Source organism: Pelodiscus sinensis, chromosome 2 (assembly GCF_049634645.1).
Source record: "Pelodiscus sinensis isolate JC-2024 chromosome 2, ASM4963464v1, whole genome shotgun sequence".
Classification (NCBI taxonomy): Eukaryota; Metazoa; Chordata; order Testudines; family Trionychidae; genus Pelodiscus; species Pelodiscus sinensis.
In genome coordinates, this window is record NC_134712.1 from 25,414,366 (window position 1) to 25,438,212 (window position 23,847).

At 39.7% G+C, this 23,847-nt stretch overlaps 1 long non-coding RNA gene across 2 annotated transcripts in view; it reads right to left on the reverse strand.

The window, feature by feature from the left end:
• Positions 1–23,847, reverse strand: part of LOC142826697 (uncharacterized) — a 195,789-nt gene that overhangs the window by 71,123 nt on the left and 100,819 nt on the right. Inside the window, exon 3 of one of the 2 annotated variants that reach the window (XR_012900901.1) lies at positions 12,615–13,654. The exons of the other annotated variant lie outside the window; for it this stretch is intronic. This is a non-coding gene — a long non-coding RNA (uncharacterized LOC142826697). Of the gene's footprint in view, positions 1–12,614; positions 13,655–23,847 lie in introns of those variants that run through there. 2 annotated transcript variants of the gene reach the window in all.

Sequence of the window (23,847 nt, forward strand, 5' to 3'; positions counted from 1 at the left end):
GTGATTGCAGAAGTAGCACCTGCAGCCTCCGGAGTGGCCTGTGGCTGCGGTGCCTTGGGGCCAGTCCCCGGACTGCAAGGCCACAGCAGCAGTATCTCCGGCTTCCAGGACGGCATAGCCGTACAGCAGGGCCTCCCTCCAGGGCAGTCGGTACAGTGAGGCTGCAGCTGTAGCTGCAAGGGGGCACAAAGCCAGATCAAATTCCCCCTCATGCCCAGACCTCCTCCATCCCAATCCCGTCACTTCCCTCCCTCCCAAGACCCAGCACCCTCAGCTTGATCCGATATCCTCTCTTGTTTCTGATCCTTCTACCTGGACAGATACCCTACTCCCAGATTGCTTCTGCACCCCAGATCCCTCCCAGATCCTGCACTCCCTCCCTAACCTACTTGCTGGCAGCCCTGTTTCGTGCACTATACCCTTCATTTTTGTCCCTTCCCCAGAGCCTAAGGGAGACCATAAAATCCACTAACTCCAGAACCCTAGAAAAGTAAATCTGGTCTCTGGGAAGCCCTGAACCTCAGTTCCCTCCTTCCCTTCTCCTCAATCCATGAGGCTGGGGCTCCAGAGGAGTGAGGTGTCTCAGTTGGGACCACATCAGTGAGCGCTGGTGGTTTTGGAAGATATTTTTTCCTTCTCACTTGTGTGGCCTCCAACTGATTCTTTTGTGGGTCAGTGACCCCTGACCCACCCCAGACAAAAATGAAGAAAACATTGAAACCTTTTGTGTTGGACAAGGTTTTGCCGTTAAAAGTATTTTCGCAAACGCGCGTCTAGATTGGCACGGATGCTTTTGCGCAAAAAGTGCTTTTGCACAAAAGCATCTGTGGCCAGTCTAGACGTGATTTTGTGCACGAAAGCCCCGATCGCCATTTTTTCCATCGGGGCTTTTTTGCACAAAACAGTTCTTCCCTGTCTACATTGGCCCTCTTGCGCAAGTATTCTTGCGCAAGAGGGCTTTTTCCCGAGCGGGAGCGTGAAAGCATTTGCGCAAGAAGCACTGATTTTGTACATTACAAAGTCAGTGCTCTTGCACAAATTCAAGCAGCCAGTGTAGACAGCTGGCAAGTTTTTGCACAAAAGCAGCCGCTTTTGCGCAAAATCTTGCTGGTCTAGACGCAGCCAGAGAGTTAGGCATGTAGGTCCTTCGGAATTTCCAGTAAGGTACTAGCTGAAGGTACTTCAAGACTTTAACAAATGTGGGTCTTAAGCCTATCAATGCTAAATGAAGCAATGCCAACACACCTGAAAAAGCATAAGACAGTGATATCTGGGGATGCATGCATGTCTCTTTTGCTAGTGGTCCACACCTTATGTCTAATTATATAAGGACAATTTATTTGTGTATACAGTACACCTATTATAATTCTCTAGGTACATATATAAGAAAATAGCTTATTTGAAAACATACATCACAGTAAAGTGACACTAAAAGCACTCCCAGTCCATTAAAGCCATCCTTCTCAGCAAATGGTTCTGTGAACAGATAAGGCATGAAACATTTTTGGAAGGTTAACAAATTCAGGTGTTGATTCAAGGGGGAAGTGAATTCCAAAGTCAAAAAGCAGACAATCAACCCATCTCCCGCTTGGCTGCTTTGAGCTGCTCTAGCATTGCAAATCAACTGGAAGGCTGTCATAACCTACCACCTAGGGGGATCCTTAATATAAGTTTTCAAGGAAATGGCACTGAGCCCTGAGTGAAGGAATGATTAAGCAGATTCTGACCCCTCTAACATACCCATTCTGATGAGGCAGCTCTTTCTTCTTTTACTGTCTGATATTTCCCCCCATAATTTAGACTTTCTAGCAATAAGTAGTCTTTAAGGAAATCTCCACAGAAACTGGAATAAATCATTGACTTGGCATGAAGGGGGCTGATAGATAGATTTGTTGCAGCTTATCTCTGTAGAGCCATCTCTCTCTCCTTCATGCCCAGCTGTGCTCTATGGAACCGTACAATGAGATTTTGCTGATGTATCTTCTGGGGCTTCTTTTGTTTCATCAGTGACAATTGCCACCAGAAAAATATCCAGTGATAAAAGGAAACAACAACAGTAAACATGACTAGAAACCAGCAGGTAAGGAACATGTTCCAAAATGTTCTGATGAAACCATCAGACTAGCTCATATGATTTTCATCTCACCTCATTCACCATGGTTTGTAAATTTTCCTTAGTATATAAAAAAGTTCTGTTTTGATTAAAGATTCTAGTCTCAGGGAATATGCCACATACCAAAAAAAAAAAAAAATCACCAAATTTCTTGGACTACTCAGACCAGATCTTTTATTTGTATGATCATGACCCAAAGACAAATAGCAATTTGGATAGGCTCAGAAAATTGTGTCATGAATTTCCCACAGAGTGACATTTGTGCTACATAAGTTTTGAGTCCTCTTTCTTGTAGCTCTTAGGGTTCCCCAATATGCTAGCTGCTGCACAGTATGTTTTGCTAACAATCACAGACAAAATATAATCCTAAATAGTTAAAGATAAGGAGAAAGCGTATTTGATAGTTGATAATTCACTACTACTAAGGTAAGGGGTGCTCTATAAGCAAAAGTGAGAGACCAAATGGTGAACCAACAACCTGACACGTAGGACAGTTTCCCTCAGTACATGACACTTGAGGGCTAGGAGGTTTGTGGAAAAGAATAAGCAGGCATATAAGTGTAAGACACGGGAATATGCAAATTGCAGGCTTACTTGTTTTATTCCAAATTAGAACCAAACCTGCAAAAATGGTCCCTCTTTCTGATTGGAAACTTGATGCTGAAATTCTTAATTATGTGTTCACAGATGCAAATTTCCTCCAAAATGTGAAAATATCAGCACATTATGAGATGCAATTTCTGTAGCAATTTAGTAAAAAAAAGGAATAATTTTGTATAGTAAATATATCTTGTGAGATTTCCAAAAATATATCACACTTGATGTATATTTTTAGGGCCAAATCCTTAGGGTGTGTCTAGATTAAAGGGTTTTTTAAAAAAATGCCTTTAAAAAAAAAACCTTCCCCTGCATCTAGACTGCCACTGCCTTCTTTCAAAATTAAATTGAAAGAATGCAGCAGTTTTTTCGACTCATTTTACGAGGTGAACCTCATTTTACGAGGAAAATGCCTTTTTTTGAAAGTGCTCTTTCAAAAAAAGGAGTTCTTGAATGTAAACAGGGCTTTTTCAAAAGAGAGCATCCAGACTGCTTGGGTGATCTCTTTCGAAATAGCGGCTTGTTTTTTCAATAGAAGTGGTTGCAGTCTAGACGCTCTCTTTCGAAAGTGACTTGTAGTCTAGACGTACCCTTAGTTCCTTTAGTGGAATTACAGCAAAAGATCAGGTCTAGAAAACAGACAAGAGATCTATCCATATAGACATAGTTATTCACTCTTTAAAATAAATGGAGTTTTGCCAATGATTTTAAACAGAGACTGAAATGCGTCCCATACTTGTGCATGGTGCCCTTTCCAGTATCCTCTGGGTTCTATTAACTACTCCTAGGCTGTGCTTTTCTTGAAAAAGGGATATAAATTAGACACTTTGAAATTGCAAATGAAGCCAGGATTTAAATTTCCCATGCTTCATTTGCATAATGGCAGCTACGGTTTTTTTCGAAATGGGGCTTTTCAAAAGAAAAATGGCAGTGTAGATCGGGATCGATTGAAAATAAAACCCTTTTCTGAAAGCTCCTGTACTCCTTTTTGAGGTTTTATTTTCGATCGATCCCTGTCTACACTCCCTTTTTCTTTCAAAAAGCCCCGTTTTGAAAAAAACTGCGGCTGCCATTATGCAAATGAAGCACAGGAAATGTAAATCCTGGCTTCATTTGCAATTTCATAGTGTCTAATTTACATCCCTTTTTTGAGAAAAGGGATGTAATCTAGACAAAGTCCTACAGTCCTGGCTTACATGGTTCCAAGAGTACAGTCTCAGGGTATGTCTACACTACAAAGTTAGTTCGAACTAACGGACGTTGGTTCTAACTAACTTTAATAGGCGCTACACTAGCGCTCCGTTAGTTTGAATTTAATTCGAACTAACGGAGCGCTTAGTTCGAACTAAGAAAACCTCATTTTACGAGGATTAAGCCTAGTTCGAACTAGCTAGTTCGAATTAAGGGGTGTGTAGCCCCTTAATTCGAACTAGTGGGAGGCTAGCCGTCCCCAGCTTTCCCTGGTGGCCACTCTGGCCAACACCAGGGAAACTCTATTGCCCCCCTCCCGGCCCCGGACCCCTTAAAGGGGCACGGGCTGGCTACGGTGCCCGTGCCAGGTGCAAGCCTGCCAGCACCCAGCCAGCAGACCCTGCACCTGGCACGGATCGAGCCAGCCACCCGATGCCCCCCAGCCCTCCCCCTCTTCCCGGGACCAAGAGGCGGGCACCCGCCTGGGCTAGTGCAGACATTGTGTACCTCGTCCACGATCTCCGCACTAGGCACAGGAAAGTGGTCATCTAGAGCAGGAGAGCTGCCAGCCTGGCCACCCAGGAGCAGGTGTGCAAGAGAATCAAGGGGGTCCACTGAGACCCCCGACCCTGAGCCCTGAGCTTACAATGGCCGTCCTGGGTCAGACCAAAGGTCCATCTAGCCCAGTAGCCTGTCTGACGACAGCGGCCAACCCTAGGGACTCTGGAGGGGATGGACCGAAGATAGTGACCAAGCCATTTGTCTCATGCCATCCCTCTCCAGCCTTCCACAAACTTTGGGCAGGGACACCACTCCTACCCCCTGGCTAATACCACTCCATGGACCCAGCCTCCATGACTTGATCTCACTTCCCTTTAAACTCTATTCTAGTTCTAGCCTTCACAGCCTCCTGCAGCAAGGAGTTCCACACGTTGACTCTTTGCTTTGTGAAGAACAACTTTCTGTTATTAGTTTGAAGCCTGCTACCCATTCCTTTCCTTTGGTGTCCTCTATTCCTTCTTTATGGGAACTAATGAAGAACTTTTCTGTATGCACCCTCTCCACCCCACTCATGCTTTTAGAGACCTCTATCCTGTTCCCCCTCCGTCTCCTCTTTTCTACGCTGAAAAGTCCCAGTCTCTTTAGCCTCTCTTCATATGGGACCTGTTCCCAACCCCTGATCATGTTAGTTGCCCTCCCCTCTCCCAGCCTCTCTCTTCCCCTCTCCCACCTCCTTTTCCCAGTCTCCCCCAGTTTTGTTCAATAAAGACAGATTCCATTTTGGAAGCCACGTTATCTTTATTTAGTACATCAAGAAGAGGGGCTAGGGAAGGGTAAGTGGAAGGAGGTGAGGGAGGAATGGGGCACGAGCCCCCGATGGGGAGGACTGGGCTGGCTCTGCGGGCTTCTCGGGGTGGAACCTCTCCTGCAGCTCCCCAATTGCCACCTCTCCCCGGATGGCAGCCTGCAGCAAGTGCAGCCGGTCTGATGGCCGAGTGCTGTGATGTGCCCAGTCTGGGCACTCAGGGCACTCCAAGCCAGGACTGCTTTGCAAGCAGGACACCCCTAAGAACTGTCTGTCCGGGGTGGGGGTCGGGTCCCTTTAAGCACAGCCCTTGGATAGCCTGAGAAAGCATCTCCACACTCTAAGTCCTCATCTGATGCCCTGCCGGCACTGCTTCCGGCCATCCTTAACCCCGGTTCAGGGTCCACTTAATGTGGACATGCTAGTTCGAATTAGCAAAACGCTAATTCAAACTAGTTTTTTAGTCTGGATCCGTTAGTTCGAATTAGCTTAGTTTGAATTAACTAATTCGAACTAACACGGCTACCCCTCTGATAATTCGAACTAAGTTAGCTCGAATTAACGTTGTAGTGTAGACATACCCTCATATCACAATCCTCTAAGACGCCCCAGTGAAATGAGAAAGAGGAGGATAGAAAGATCAGTGATTCCTTGAATGGTCTTTTTTGGGCTATTGGCTACCAGTGGGACTATCCCAGGAGTGAGTCTGACCCATCACCTTTCTTGAGAGGGTCCCACACTTTTTGGCATTCACCATTTACATTTATTTGGATCAACACACTGTAAACACGCGTTAAGGTTGATGTGAGGCTCCACATTTAACCCTGATGTCTTTAGAAATATCTTTAGAAACATTATCAAGAGATTGGCAACTTAAAGAACATTTGATGAACTCTGAGACAAGTGGCACAGGATATATGATGAATAATTACAGTGACTATGCAAGAGAACGTCATACAAAGACTGCAAAGAAGAGGAAAGAAGGAGATATAGTAGGGAAGGGGAAGTAAATGAAAGTGTCAGAGTAAAGGTGAAATGAAGAAAATATATACAGAGGGAAAGGGAATCATATAAACTTATGCTAAAATGAGAAGACAAGGGAAAGATAGAGAATAGTAAAAAAGAAAATGAGTAAGATGGAGGAAAAAATGAAGAAAAAAGGAAATGAGGCAATTGGGAAGAGATTAAAATGAATGAGGCATAAACCACTGGTTGGAAGGAAATAGAAAAAAAAAGAAGATACGAGATGTCACTAGGGTGAAAGATGTCATGGGTTGAAACAATTTTAATATATTCCATTCTTGCATGCAATCGCCCTTGCTCGAGCTGTAACCTCAGGATAGTGGTTAATCACAACTGCAGATTTTTCATGATGGCTCCTGAAGACAGCTTGCTCTGGTGAGGGCCTAGGCATTCCAGCCTTGCCAGGGAATAGCTAGTGGTTCTATGGAGACTACTTATCTACCCTTGTTTGGGCTCTGTGAATAAAGATGTGGCCCTTTTTTGTGTCCATGATGAGCCTTCAGCAAATGGTATGTTTATATTTTTTTCAAAGTGCTCGTACACAATTATATAATTCAGCCATAGAAAATCAATACAGAACTTCTTGACAGAATTGTTTTATATCTTCTTACCCCCTTTTATGCAGACCTTCTGGGTGAGGAAGGCAGGTACTTGTAAATATTATTTGAAACTTAATGTGGCCTAATATTAAAAAAGGATACAGTTTAATACCCTTCTTCTTTACTCTCATCTACCTCAAACATTAGACCAGTCTTCCTGAATATATTTTCTTAAATCTATTTCAAATGATTTATGAATGTCACTGTAATAAAAAAAAATCTTCCCTGGATTTTAAAATATACTGATTGTAACTATATTTTATGTGAAGCATTCCTTTTTCTTGGCAAAGAAAACACTATTTTATTGCTTATTCTTAAAGTATATTTTGTTTTACTTCTGAGTTTTCCTTGAATTTTACTCAAGCTGCTGTGGAATTAAAATAGCACAAATCTTTTAAATGTACATGGAATGGCTAGAGATGGCATCTGGATTTATATGTTTTTGGACAGTGAGTTGTTTTCACAAATCATCTTCAGGTTTCTTCAGAGACAAACATTCCTCTTTCTCTTACAACAGGAATGGCCCAGTACCAACATGATATTATCCATCTTAAATTAAGCTTTATGGTTTGTGAAGTTTCTTGGAACTACTTTCACAGAGAAGGAAGTCCATAACCACTGTGGGGATGCTGTGTGAAACATCCATTTGATGACAAAAGTTGGAAGACTTTTTGAATGCAGATGAAAGGAATTGTATTCTTTAATGAAATTTCTTAATAAGTAAATATTGGACAGCTTGAATATATATTAGCACAATCTTTTTTTTTTATTTTTGGCAGTAGGTTTACAAAGAATGGGAAAGGGGAATACAAGAACACTCCCCTCTTTCTAACATTTTTAAATGTGGTTTTAGTGAAACATTAGGAAATTGAATCTTTCAGAAATCAAATACATCAAAGAGTTCTAACAATTCACAGTATACAATCCTGTGGTCCATTTTGAGCTTCTGAGGGGATTTTAGCTAGCTAGAAAATGAATTTACTATAAAAATCCATTTGGATGCATTTTGTGCCCAAGGGAATAATTTCTGTTGGCTGGAAGGTAAGTGGAGTGTTACTTTGATATCCATAAAGCCACACTTTTCATTTACTTTTAAATGTAAGTGATTGTGGCTGTAAGTCTGAAAGAATCCTATTGAACTCTGTGGGACTCTACTTACGGGTTTAAAGTTATATACATACTAAAGTACATCAGTGAATAGGGGCTTGTGTGGCTAATTAAAAGTGCTGGAAATCAAGGGGCAGATAATCAGCTAGTATAAATTGTTATAGCTCCACAGAGGATTGATTTTTATAGAAGATTCATTTCCAATCTAGGTAAAAACTCTTAGAAACCCACATTGGATCACAGGTTCATACAATGAAAATTACTAGAACCTTTGATGCATTTTATTTCTGATTCTGTTTCTGTTTCATAATGTTCATTGAAACCAAATTTACAAATGCAAAAAAAAAATTGGCTGGTTTCATTGTTTTTTCTTCTGGTAGTTGTCTCACACAAAAAAAAGTGTGCATATATTGGCAGACCTTAAAACATTCAAGCTGTTTTGTGTTTTCTCCTTCTGTCTTGAGAACAGGTACTGTCTAGGAAATGTCAGTTCAGGCTTCACTAGATTACACCTAATTAAAGATACTAACAATAGCTTTGGGAAAAAATGAGAGTGGAGGCTCCATAATCCATCTGTTCCATCTCCAGGCTGGTGCCACAGCTGGGAGTGATGGTGGTGGCTGGGACAGGCAGTGGAGGAGCCCCAGGGCCGATGGCTGAGACCCCAAGCATGGGAAGCAGGACTGGCATCTGGGATCTCGTAGCAGCAGCAGGGCAGCAGCTGGAATCCTGGGGCTGACAATGGACCCCCTGGGTAGGGGCTAATGACTGGGAGGGACCCCAACATAGCACCAGCACACCAGCAATGAACATACCAGGACCAAAACATGGGGATTCTGATGTATTGCCTTCACCTTTACTTTCTGCTCTTATGGGTACTAATGATCTTTCTGTACACATAAGAACGGCCATACAGGGTCAGACCAAAGGTCCATGTTGCCAAGTATCCTGTCTTTCGACTGTGGCCAATGCTAAATGCCCCAGTGGAAGTGAAAAAAACATAGAATCTTCAAATAATCCCTCTCTCGTCACCCATTCCCAACCTCTGACAGAGACTAGGGATACCATTGTTACCCATCCTGGCAAATAGCCATTGACAGACCTAACTTCCATTAATTTATTTAGTTCTTTCTTGAACCCTGTTAAAGTCCTGGTCTTCACAACCTCCTCTGGCAATGAGTTCCATAGGCCGACCATGCATTGTATGAAGAAAAACTTCCTTTTGTTTGTTTTAAACCTGCTACCTGTTCATTTAATTCGGCAACCCCTAGTTCTTATGTTATGGGAACAAATACTTAACTTTTCCTTATTTACTTTTTCCACACCAGTCATGATTTTATCGACCTCTATCATAGGCCCCCTTAGTCTCCTCTATCCTAAGATGAAAAATCCACATCTTTTCTCTTCATATGGGACCCATTCCAAACCCCTAGTCATTTTTGTTGCCCTTCTCTGAACCTTTTCAAATGCCAATATGCACATAGTAACTACATCTTGGAGAAAGCCCAAGCAGTTTTCAGTATGCTACTCACCTGACATGCTTCAACTTTGATATGGAAGGACCACAGCTAGTGGTGAGATGCTGGGTCAGATTTCATGCTTTTATAGTACTAGTTCTTTAGCCTTGTCTGCACTAGGAATATATTGCTGCAAATTGCATGGTTGTGCTATGAACAGCCTTCATAGATTCCAAGGTCAGAAGGGACTATTGTGTTCATCTAGTCTGACCTCTTGTATAAAACAGACCATAGAACTTACCTAAAAAAATTCCTTGAACACCACTTTTAGAAAAACATCTGATCTTGATTTTAAAATTGCTAGTAATAGAAAATCCACCACAATGTTTGGTAAATTGCTCCTAGGATTAATTATTCTCACTGTTAAACATTTGCACCAATCTGAGTTTATCTAGCTTCAACGTCTAGCCACTGGATGGTGTTATGCTTTTCTTTGCAAGACTGAAAAGTCCTGTTCCCTAAATACTGGTTCCCTAGGTGGATGCTTACACATAGTCATTAAGTCGGCTCCTACCCTTCCCTTTGTTAAGCAAAGTAGATTGAGCTCCTTGAGTTTATCATTATAAGTTTTTTCTAATCTCTTATTCATTCTCTTAGCTCTTCTCTGAACCATCTCCAATATGTCAATACCCCACTTGAGTCACGGACACCACAACTGGCCACAATATTCTCACAGCAGTCACACCAGAAAAAAGTACAGAAGTAAATAAAATAACCTCTCTACACATACTTGAGATTTTCTTCTTTATGCATCTAGGTATCACATTAACTCTTTTGGTCATGGTATCACAGTGAAAGCTTAGGTTCAGCACAACCCCAAAATCCTTTTCAGAGTCACTAGGTTCCAGGACATTGTTTCATAGGCCAGAAAGCATAGCCTATGTTCTTTATGAACCAGTCCCCTTACCCACCCAGATTAAGTCAGATTGCTGAACATGCATATGATGTATTACTGCAAGTACTACACAGGCCAAAATCCTATGGAATCCATGTAGAACTTTAATTGATTAAAGGCTGCAGGATTAGATCAATGATTATATCATGTTTCATGTTCTGTCCTGATCGTCTGCTAGTCAATAGTAAGATACTAGCTCACAGTGACTGCAGAGTAGCTCCTCTGCGTATATTATGAAATAATCAAGGTTTTAGTGACTTACCTGAAATGCAATACTGTACAAAGCGGATATCTATCAAACAAGAACCTGCAACATCCTGATAGCTAAGATATTGTCCAGATATCATCCAGCAGATGATATCAATGAGGTTGGGATGGTTCGTATTCAAATTTCCATTCATAAATATAGGCTGCGTCTTGACTTGCAGGATTTTGCGCAAAAGCAGTCACTTTTGAGCAAAATCTTGCCACCAGTCTACACTGGCCGCGAGTATTTGCGCAAGAACACTGACTTTGTACTGTGTATTCTTGCGCAAGTATTCTTGCGCAAGCGGGCCAGTGTAGACAGCCACGTTAATTTCTTGCGCAAGAAAGTCCGATGGCTAAAATGGCCATCAGAGCTTTCTTGCGCAAGAGAGAGTCTATACTGGCATGGATGCTTTTGCACAAAAGCAAATCTTTTGAGCAAAGGCACATGGCAGTATAGACGCTCTCTTGCGCAAATACTTTTAATGGAAAAACTTTTCCATTAAAAGCATTTGTGCAAAATCATTCCAATCTAGACTCAGCCATATATATATGTAAGCAGGGTCAGGATAAGCTCTACCCTGACATCTGGTGGTGAATTGTGGCGAGTGGTGAAAAAAGACTTCAGGGACTGATCTAATTTGCATAGGCACACCCACCCCGCCTTGTATGTGCTCACAGCAGCCTAAATGGTCACTTTGGCCACTGTGGGACCCCCAGTCTCTCCGTTATTGAGGCAGGGGGATAAAGTATTGTTACCCTGATTATGTGAATCAAGGACAATGGAATAGTGGAACTGTTTATGACAGAGGGATTCGCCATAAACTAAGTAGCACTTGCTAGACAAGGGGCATGGGTTCCAAACTCAGTCAATTTGAGAGGGTGGAGACAGGTCTTTGTATGGGGGTGTCTAAGTGCTTAAACAACACTGAGTGTACTCTCCCCACTGTGGAATATCAGAGCTAATTTGGATTCCATTAGGAGTCTAGTTGTGAGCTACTGTGGCCCAATGGAGCACGAGCACTGAGACTCCTCTATTATGAGCTGAAGTCACTGTGTACTAAGAGGAGCCTGATGCTATACTGCTGAGCTACTAGCAGAGCAGCTTGCAGGGACAACCAGCAAGCACAGGCAGCCAGCCAAGTGACTGGCGTGTGCAGGTGGCCAACAGACTGGCTGGCGGGGATGACCTGTGGCAGGTTGGAGCAGCAGCAGGCAGCCAGTGGAGCAGCTGCAGGAGCAACCAACTGGGAGCCAGGGGCATGGCCTGAGATGGCTGGCGGAGCACAACAGTTTGTGGGACAGCCAAGGTGGCTCATGGGACAGCAGGTAGAGTTTGGCAGAGTGACTCAGGTTGATGGCAGCTGCAGAACCCTACAGAGAGGCGGAGCCATCGGCGGACCACGTAAGGTGTATCGATCCCCGTCCCCCTCCAAGTTGGGATGGTAAAACCCTGCTGGGTGAACTTTTGAACCCCGGGGTGGCACTGACCCAGGGCAGAGATTTTTGGGATGTTGGACTTTGGGTGATTTTTGGGTTGCTGGACTCAAAAGACTCTTGGGGTGTTGGACTTTTGGGACTTTGGGTGATTCATGGCTGGGGGGTGGGTCTTTGCTCATGTTTGGTCTATGAATCCGTGTTGTGGTGTTTTCCCAATTTAATGCTGAGGTCGGTTACCTCATGTTAATAAAGATTTGCTGCTATACCGAGGCTCTGTGCTTGCAAGAGGAGAAGAATTGCCTCTTTGAGGTGCCCAGGGGTGTATGTAAGATTTCCCAGGGCAATGGGTGGGGGCTCAAGCTGGTGTTGTATTACCTTGTTGGGAGGGGACCCCTAGATACTGAACTCGGCCCTTGCTGCTATTAACTCAGCCTGGCAGAAGGTTTATATATATATATATATATATATATATATATATATATATATATATACAATTAAATGTTTGTGTGATGTGTCCTGTCACATGTTAGCAACTTACTTAGAAGTCCTTGGGGAAAAAATTATTTACCATTTTCAAAAGTGTAAATGAAGAAAAATGCTTAAATCAGGAATAATCAAACTGTAGCTGTCAAGCCACACTTCTTAATGCAATCTTCTGTCAGTAATTGTTGCATGTATAAATCCTAATTTCAGTCAAATCCACAAAGGTATGTACATATATATTCACAAACACATACACACTAGTACACACGCTGAGGGCACAGACTATGATAAAACAAGATTTCTACAATTTACATAAGGATTCTTAAGTAATATAGCTTAGACCCTTATTTACCACCTTTGTGATGCATGTTAACTGTTATTTTACAATAAAATTATCATACAGTTCAATATCCAGAATATATTTGATGGCAATTCTCTGTTAAATGATAAATTGTTCTTTAGTTGTTCAAGGCTCAGAATCATAGCCCTAGATAAAGAGGCAAGAGAGGACAATATATGAAAAATACGTTTGCAATAGTCTGCCAGCTACTATCAATAGTATCAACATCCTTTAGATCCAGAGGGCTTTAAAACTTCCCCTTTAGAAAATAACAATAAAGAAGAACAATAGATAAAAAATATTGTACTAACTAGAAGAGCTTTTTGCTGATTTATAGTGAAATCTCCCCTCAGAGTGTTGTGTGATAGTGTGCCTGCAAATTAAGCTGCAGTATTTGTGCACATTGATTCCAAAATTCAAAGGTTTTTAATATTATCACCAACTTTGTCATTCTGCATTTCTTCATGTCTGCCATGCTTTTATTTTTATTGCCAATCTATTGCAAGTGAGAGTTTATTGTTAATGTATGCTGGCAAATTTAAATCTAAAAATCCTAAACATAAAAGGCTGGGCACCCCCACTTTAGCATGGTGCAGGATGCTTCTGCAATCTGGAGGTGGCAAAGACATGAATCACTGTGATCCAAGGTCTATAGCTAAGAGAATTAGTCACAATCTACTTGCTAAGCATACAGGGTTGCAGATGTTTCTGAGGGAAGTCAGGCATCAAGTAGCATACATGAAGGGTGAGATCAGCAGCAAAACATCCATTGGCTTCAATGATGGCTGAATTTCACCCTGAGATTGAAAACATAATTGAAAAGAGTTGGTAACCACATGCCTTTTCATAGGGCAGGCTACTTCTCCATCAAATTCCAAGTTATCATAATCTGTACATTTCATGACTATGGCTAATGTCAGATCTTTGGTGCACACTGCTATTCATGCTCCCATAATCCAATTTTTGGGACAATATAGAGAAATGCTGTGTTATTTAGCTCACTGATGAACATATGAAATAAAGAGGGACCTAATAACAATTATTCCATTGGAAACTTCTCTATAACTTAAAACTCCGTGATAATCCTTATTTTTATGACCTTCTAACCATTTTTCAGTCTACATGGAAGTAATTTTTATCCAAATCAATTGGAATTAATGTTATTAGGATTTCATAATGACAGTATCAAATGCTTCACTAAAATCTAAATATATTAGATCTGCTGAGTTCTCTGCATCCACCAATCTTGTAATCCTATCAAAAGAAGAAAACTGTTTCAGAACGTTTATGTTGTTTAAACCCAGGATGCTGTTTGTTCTTTATTTTTTTTGCCATTGCTATAATCAGCTGATGTTGTGCAGATACATTTTTATATAGCCAATTATAAATATTTTCATGGGTTTAAGTTATATGTAACAACAGAAGGGTCATTGCTTATCATCTTGGGTAATTTTTGAAACAAATGACTGAATGACTACTTTATGTTTGCGTAATCACATTACTTTGTTCTGGCTATTTGGTTTTTATTTATTTTCACATGGGGTCTCTTTCTTGCCATTTTAACAGTCATCTTACTATAACACTTTTAATTTTCAACCCTAACATTTATGCTGATTCATCAAGGAAAAATATTTTTCAGTCAGGTAATTAAATCCTGTATTACTATTTTCAAAGGGTGTAAGGCTGAAGTTATCATGTACATCTCTCACTGTAGTCACTGATTTCAATGAAACTTTGCATGGGTGCACTAGTGAATTCTAATACAAAGTTAAGACCCTTACCTATAATATAAGATAGAGGTGAATTGAATCACATACTTTGTAATTGAACCATATACTTGTTTTTAAGCAAGACATGAAATAACACGGGAATAAGATTTAATTTACATCATTTTTTTCAGTTCTCAACTGAATAGTAAAAATATTTTTGTTAGAAATTTGCATTGTCAGACAATTTAAAAATTTGAAAGATTGTTCTTCCTCTTAAATATCGGAAAATGCAAATCCAAGAAAAAACACTTTGAACTCTGTGTAGTTGAGACCTGGTATTAGATGCATGATTAATACACGCAGGGAGTCCTCATTTGTTAAAAGGCAGAATTTGAAAGGTAAACAGACTATCAGGTTAAAAAGATAAAATGTCTGGATCAGCTAAGATAACAGGGAGAACACCCAGAGAACCATTTACTGCAAACAAGATAATAATGAGTAAAATAATGTAGGAATGTATAGAGGTAGTAAAGAGGAGATCAAACATGGACAATGCACAGACAGCACCTGCTGCAGTGATTTGCTTTTAGGGTATGTCTACACTGCAACATTATTTCGAAATAACTTAGTCCGTGTCCAAGAAGGTAGTTATTTTGAAATAATGTCAACATACTGTTAAGCTGGAGGACTTCTTACTCCAATTCCTGTTACCCTCAGGCTGCGTCTAGACTGTCATGATTTTGTGCAAAAGAAGACGCTTTTGTGCAAAATCTTGCCACCTGTCTACACTGGCCGCGAGTATTTGCACAGGAACACTGACTTTGTAATGTACAAAATCAGTGGTTCTTGCACAAATACTCTGATGCTTCTGCTCAGGGATAAGCCCTCTTGTGCAAGTATTCTTGCGCAAGAGGGCCAGTGTAGACAGCCATGTTAATTTTTTGCGCAAGAAAACCTGATGGCTAAAATGGCCATCGGAGCTTTCTTGCTCAAGAGAGTGTCTATACTGGCACGAATGCTTTTACGCTAAAGCATATCTTTTGTGCAAAGGCACATGCCAGTATAGACGCTCTCTTGCGCAAATACTTTTAACGGAAAAACTTTTCCGTTAAAAGTATTTGCGCAAAATCATGCCAGTCAAGACTCAGCCTCATTGTACGAGGAGTAAGGGAAGTTGCCAGAAGAGTGCTCTATTTCAAAATAAGCTACACAATTGACATAGCTTACTTTGCATAGCTTATTTTGAGGTAAGCTCTGCTGTGTAGACAAACCCAATAACTAAGAAAAGCCAAAAATGTGTGATACAATGTATAGCAAATTATATGTAAGGTATATAAAGGGAGAGAGTTTTTGTGTAAGTTTGGAACTCTGATGCATCCATCATTTCACCCATGCCCCTCTGTTTAAGTCTGATCAACTCAGTATAGTGTTGCTGTATGCCACATAAATATAGCTGAGTGACAAAGACTGGAGTCAAACCAAATTTTGGGGAAGTAGAGTGGAAAAAGTTCTCAGAGGGAATACCCAACACTTGATTCTTTTTTTTTTTAATTTCTGGTGGAATCCAGTGCTGATTTGCAACACAGTGACAAACAAGCCTGGAGAGTTTATAAATAATGCACTATATATACAACAAATATCAATGGGGAGATTGTTTGCAAAACTTCACTAATTACATGAATAATTTTTTATTTTATAATATAAATAGACAAGATTAACATCACTGCTGAAAGGCAGGTTTCATTTGTGAACATGCAGAGCAATGCATTAAATGGATCAAGCTTTATCCATATTTAATGTTCTATGTCATTTTTGCAGGAGGACAAATTTCAAAAGATGTGGAGACTTGTGATCCAATTCATTGAAACACTTAACACTTATGATTAAATCTAATTGAAAATATCAAACTTGTGCTTAAGAACTTTGCTAAATTGGGGCTTTAGTTTGGTCTGGATCAGACTCCAAAATTTTCCAAATTTACTCACCTAAACCTGCAAACATTTTGATATTTTTAGCTATGTCATGTGAATGTCTCTCACAACAATCTTTCTGCTTACCATCTCCATTTTCTTCTAAACAGTAATAAAACCAGGAGGAATAATATTAACTCATTTTCCCCTTTACATTTCTCTTAAAAAATTACCTCCCATCTCTTTTCTCTTCCTCTTAGGCAGCAGCTGTCACTAATGTTGACAGGAATGGTATCTCTTCTGGTCTGCTGATACTTGCCCTTTCCTCATCAACAATGCCTGGCAGTTCTCCATGACTGCAAAGCTTTTTCATACATAAGAGTATCAGATTATGTGAAGCTTATGGGCACAAAGGTGTAAAATGATTCTGCCCTGAGTTCTACTGGGAAAGGATTGCTAAAATTCCAGCTAGGACTGTTTGGAACTTTGTAAACTCAGCAAAATTAATTTAAATTAAGCAAGAGAGCCTTTTCCCCAATGTCCCATAGCAGTCACGTTCCTTTCATCACGTTAGGACTCTAAGTCATCTCCCAATAAGTTACAGATGGCAATGACAGTAACCAGGCATCTCTGGTTACATTTCCAGAGATATGGAAGTTTCCCAGATCCAATCCAGAATGCAAGAATTAAGCTCTGTAGCAAACCAAAGGTCCATAACAGAGAAAATAATAACACACAAAACTTGAAGGAAAGAATAAGGGAAGAACTGATTCAAGCCTTTGCATGGCTCAAAATCCCTCATATTTTAAACGGAAGTTATTTTCTCCATATATATAGTAACATCACACTAGTGTCTGAGCCTTTAAGATCTCTTGGAGCATAAGCTTTCGTGGGCAAAGACCCACTTTGTCAGATGCCATGCATCTGACAAAGTGGGTCTTTGCCCACGAAAGCTTATGCTCCAACACTTCAGTTAGTCTATAAGGACTCCTCACCGCTTTTGCAGATTCAGACTAACACGGCTACCCCGCTGATACTTTAAGATCTCTGTAGCCTTCTCTCCCCCAACCCCAGTTTATGAGTATTTTTGTTGTGAGTTCTGCTGGTGATGTAGTTGGAAATCCAGACCAGTGAAATGGGGTTTGCATTGTGCACTTAGAATAAAATTCACTCCTGAACAGAGTAACAAAGAGGTTTGCACTGCTAAAGTCCCCATAGGACCTCAGAACATGGCTTAAAAAGTTTACTGGAACAATGTTGGTCCTCTGTGCCAGGGCAAATTTCACTCTGAAGGCAATGAGGTTTGCATTTCTGATACACTTCCAGAAATGAGTTCCACATTGCCTTCAGGGTGCATTTCATTCCAGCAGGCTAGTTGCCAATAAACCTCCATCTTCTGCAGTCTCTCCTCAGATTATTTTGACCTGAACTGATTTCTGCATCCCTAATTACAAGATTCAAATTTTGCTGTGACAGAAAAATCTAATCAGAGATTACTCAAGGTCTGTATTGTATTAAATATTTAACTAATGTATTCCTCTTGGTTAATTAATAACTATTTTATATTGGATAGTAATAGAGAGGTAGCCGTGTTAGTCTGATCTTGGTAAAACAAAAGGAAAAAGCATGTAGTACTTTAAAGACTAACAAATAGTTTATTAGGTGATGAGCTTTTGTGGGCCAGACCCACTTCTTCAGATCATATTCTGAAAGAGAGTTGGCATGACCATATGTAACAAAGGAATTCAATGAAGAAAGTGAACACATTATAGACAAACAAATCAGATTTTAGAACAGAAGGCGGGGTGAGGGAGAGGAAAGGAGGAAATATCTTATTGTAAGTCAGTGAGTGGCTAAATGGATTTACTAGGACTATCACAAGGTGGGGAACCTTACACTTTACAAAGACAGCTTCCCCGCCTATTGATAGTCCTAGTAACTCCAGATTAGCCACTCATTGACTTACAATAAACTATTTCCTCCTTCCCATTCCCTCGTCCCACCTTCTGTTCTAAAATCTGATTTGTTAGTTTATAATGTGTTCACTTTCTTCATTGTATTCCTTTGTTATATATGGTCATGCCAGTTCTCTTTCAGAATATGATCTGAGGAAGTGGGTCTGGCCCACAAAAGCTCATCACCTAATAAACCATCTTGTTAGTCTTTAAAGTATTACATATTTTTCCTTTCATTTTATATTGGGATATATTCACTACTTTAGTTTTATAATTATTTAACAACAATGAAACTGGCATAATGAAATGATGAATCAAGCCCTATGTTCGTTGGCACATTTTCTTGCCAAAAAAGTAGAAATATAATTAAACTAGAAATCAAAGGTAGAAGAAAAGTTGGATAAAGAGAACAGTGTATGATAACAGTTTTCAAGTATGTGTAAGGTTATTATAAAGAGGAAGGGTGATAAATTGTTCTCTTAACCACTGAAGGCAGGACAAAAAGTAATGGGCTTAAATTGCAGCAAGGGAGATTTAGGTTAGACATTAGGAAAAATTTCCTAACGGAAGGGTAGTTAAACACTGGAACAAATTATGCAGGGAATCTCTGTCATTGGAGATTTTTAAGAACAGGTTAGACAAACACCTGTCAGGGATGGTCTAGAGAACAATTAGTCATGCCTCACTGCAGAGGACTGGACTAAATGACTTATCAAGGTCTCTTTCCAGTCCTCCTTTTCTATGACTTTTATGAGAGTGTATGAAATATAATATGCTACACCAGACAATGAAAAGAAAAATCAAAAAAGACATCAGAAAAAATAACATCCTGTATAAAGATAGTTTTAAGGTAACAAGGTGCTTTAATACAACTAGTGAGGGGAAAATAGAAATAGTTTCTCACAAATAAATGGTGGAAAATTGCAGAGAAAGGCAGCAACCTAGAGCAACCTGGAAAAAAATTATCAGCAGCTTGGTGATGGGAACGCAAGCGTGACAAATATAATCCCCTCCTTCATTTTATGTAGTGACATTTTTGCTAAGGTAGTGAAAGATACACTCACTGTAACTGTATTGCAACAGTGATGACAAGCCAACATTCATTTATTTCTCTGTACAACAGACCACCTCCATGTGATAATACATTACCTTTTGGAGCAGATGAACTACAAGATTAGAATAGACTAGAACATAAAAGTCTGAGGAAAAAAGTGTATGGGAAAGTATTAAGAAGATAGCAAGTTGCTCATCCAAAGAGAATATCTGGTGAATAAGGCCTTGTGCACTGACATGAAAAATATGGGTTTGTCCTTCTACATATACATGAAGCTCACATGGCAGAAAGGCAGAAAACATTCACCAGTAAAAGGCCTCCTCAGATATTGCTCTGAACAGTCAGTTAAAATCAGAGGTTTAAAGTCAGTTAAAATCAGTACATTTGAAGGGAGCACCGGGAAGGGTTGGCATTTACTCTGATATAACCCTGTACATTAGCGAGGATGAGAATTTTAGCTAGAGAGATGAGCAGGAAAAAAACCACTCATAATTTTGAATAAAAATGGATATTGGAGGATGTGATAGGTTTGGTCACAGAGATCTCCTTTATACTGTCACTTGATGTGCTGAAATACTACTAAAACCACCTACCTGACCTCTTGCTGATAAACAAAATGAATTGGATAAATTAATAGCATATGTAATAAACACCAGTAGGATCTCAAGAAAAAATATATGAGGGCGAGTACGTGGTTACTAGGAGGAATAGCGAAAGTGAACGAGATGTAAATAAAATGCACAGGGGGCTAGATTACATAATACATTTTAAAAAACCAGACAGCATGAATGAAGCCATGCAAGGAGTGGAATCTGGATAATAAGAATTCCAATTTTTCCCCCCACATTGAATTGTCATATTCTGAAAATGATAAAGATAATGGAACAAATTTAGATACATTTATACAGTTGATAAATGTGGTTGGTCTCTTAAATTTACTGCAAGATAAAACTTATGAATTTTCAGAAGTTCTTTGTTGTTGCTACCATCCTGAATGCATTTTTGATTTGTCACACCACTGCAGAGCCCATGAACATTTTTTGGTTAATTTAAAAATATGCCAATACAGAACAGTTCTCATTTGGTCTAAAAATATGACTTAGCTTTAACAATAATTAGAGCACATTAAATTTTATCATACCCGGATCAAAGCTATATATTATTGCAAAACCTCCTAAGTAATAAATGTAACAAAACCGTATATTTTATAAGGTATTTCAATATAACTGTGTGTAGGAAATAATTACAGATCCTTAGGTATTTTCCTTCATTTGAAGACTGATTACTTTGGCAAAAGTTTAAAATCTTTACAACACTTTCCTAACATTTGCAGTAGTAATACAAATAAACTTGGAAATCTGAGATCCTTTTAGAAAACTCATTTCAGGATACTATACCAGCAATTCTGTCTTTGGTCATGCCCTCTAGCTTTTAGTTTGAGGCCCATGAAATTATGCAAAACAATTATTGCTATGTACAGAAATTATATACAGAGCTAATAAATGGTGAAAACCTAAAATGTCTAATGTCTAAAATGTCTAAAACAAAATAGTTTAGGGTCTGAGATTAATGTTCCTACTTGATCTTTCAAAAATTTTTCAAATATAAAGCAGAACTGATGGAATGCTCTGAAGCTCCTGTGAAATTCTTACATGTGTATTGGTCAGTGGATCTAAGCTATCTTAGAACCAGTGTCCACAGTCTGCCCAACTCACATCCTAAGTCTTCCTCTATGCACTTCTCAATGAAGCTTCACAGAGCACTATGCCAGGCTATGGCACTAAGAGGGATGGGATCCCTTATATCGGATATTTAAAATGCCTTCTCTCCACAGAGAAAAAATGTACTGTGGCATTTCACCATGACCAAGATTTTTTATATTAGAGGTAATTACTGAATCTACTCTCATCAACATGTCACATATTCATTCAAGCAGAAGTAAACAAAGACGATTTAACAACACTACATCAAACGGGAACAACTCATACACAGGAAGTGCACCATCAGGTCACTGTTCAGATGGAACTACAGTTATTAGAGACATTAATAATGATATTTGTCTGTTAAGTGTGCTGGCTTAGGGGTTTCACCTTCACCATGTTGCCATTAGTATTTGAAAACTGCTGAGCATACTTAGAGCTCTCCTGTGGAAGAGCTGTAGAATCTGCATTGTAAGATAGAGTAAAACCTTGGTGGAGCATGTGTGGGACTTGCTTGGGCTGACTAATGAATCGAAAGTTGCTTTCAGAGTTTAATCTGACTTACTTTGACAGTGATGAAAAGAAATTGAGCCAGTATATTTCCTTGCAACACCCCACTAGTCACATTGCATTATTCTGATTGGTCTCCATCAATGAGCATAGTGCTTTTAGAGGTACTATAATGGAATTTGATAACCTTATCTACCTTTGGAGAAATTCCTCTCAGTGGAGGATGGCAACATAATTTCCCTGTTAAATTTGTCAAATGCTTTCTTGAAGTCAACTAAACACAGAAAGGCATATTCATTGTTTCTATTAAACATCTGTTTATTAACAGACAAGGTAGGTTTGACTAATGTTTTAAGATTCACAAATAATAATTTACAATTATAAAGATAATACTAATGTATGAACTTATGAGATCCCTTTGTAAAACTGAGCAGCGCTGTAGACAAATAATGCCTACAGGTATTTATATGAGGCACTTATTGCTTTCTTTTTTCAGATGGATATTTAATTAAACACTGATTAGAAGAATAAGAATTATGGATGATGGTCTGGCACTTTTGAATATTGAAATATCTAGTATATTTCCATATGCCTTCCTAAGGACCTAAAATAATTTTTATTGTTACTTCAATATCACCAGCATTCAGGCCAGATTTTCAGAACTAACATATTTTGGACATTGTGATTTAAGGTGGTGGAGAGAATTAGTATTGATACAAAATAAACCCCAGCCCTGAAAATGAGATCCATGCAGACAGATCCTTACAGTTGTGCCCTGGTCCAGTCATATGGACTTTTTGGCAGGAGCACAGACTAAATCATGGTCTGCTGGCCATACATGGACTCTAGAGCATTTTGTAAGGCTGACAGCCTGCTTCAACACAGAATACTAGTGTTCAATTCTTTAGCATTTTCTCATCATGTTTAATTTAAATTAACACAATTGGGTAAGCAGACAATACTGTGCATAGAAACACATTGCCTACATACATATGAAACAAGCTGAACTTAAAATATAAATAAATGGTGGTGACTCTAAATCTTATTCAATTCTGTAGAATCTGTTTGGTCCACACAAGATTGTGCTTAGATTTATATGGTCCACTGTGTAATAAGGTTAGACACTGGAACACTCTGTACTTCAGAGTGGCATCCTGGAACCCCCAAACCCACAACTGATACATAGATATAACATACATAATTATGATATAGTTTGTACAAAATATTCCTTTTAAGATGTCATTTTAAAAGTCTTGATCTGTTGAACACTATGTTCTATTGTTGTATGTGAAGTTTACAAAATTTTGGTATGTGTACATTACTGATATATGTCGTAAGGTTGGAAACACCTCTTCCACGTATAACAGTGCAGCAACCAAACAAATTGATGAGATATTAAAGAGAATCCACTTTCCCAACAGCCATCCCAAAAGACTTCTCAGAGTAAGCACTTTGGGGTGACAAGCATAGTTCTTTCCAGAAAGGAAAAAGAAACTAAAGACATGAAGAGACATCCTCACTTTGCCTCACTGCCCCCACAACTCAACACCTGGAAACACATCTGGAGGACAAAGACTTTGAATTGGAGGAGGAGGTTTTGAGGATCTGTAACCTGTTTATACCGTCTGTAGGGAGAAACACTTCTTGATTCAAATTCTATTTAGTTTGTAGAATTTGGACTGCAAATTTATTTTTGTTCCTGAAGTAATCAACTCTGATTTCTTTGCCTGCTACTTATAATCACTTAAATCTATATTTCTGTTGTTAATAAATCTGTTTTAAATAGGGCTGTCAAGCTATTACAAATTAATCATGATTTATCGAGCGACTAATCACACATGCTGCCCCTTTGAAATTCTGTGATGGTGTTTCAAAGGGACAGGGCTGTGGAAGTCCAGGATCAGCTGTAGTCCTCAGATGACCCCAGGCTCAGTGCAGCTGCCCCTTCAAAATGCAGCAGTGGCATTTCAAAGGGGCAGCGCCGAGGGAGCCCGGGATCAGCTGTGCTCCAAAGGGGCAGCACAAGGCAGAGCCCGGTATCAGCTGGGCACTCCAGCTGATCCCAGACTCCTAATGCACTGCCCCTTTGAAGCGCCAGAGCAGCATTAAAGCATTAAAGCATTAAAGCGGCAGTGCAGCATTAAAGTGTTCA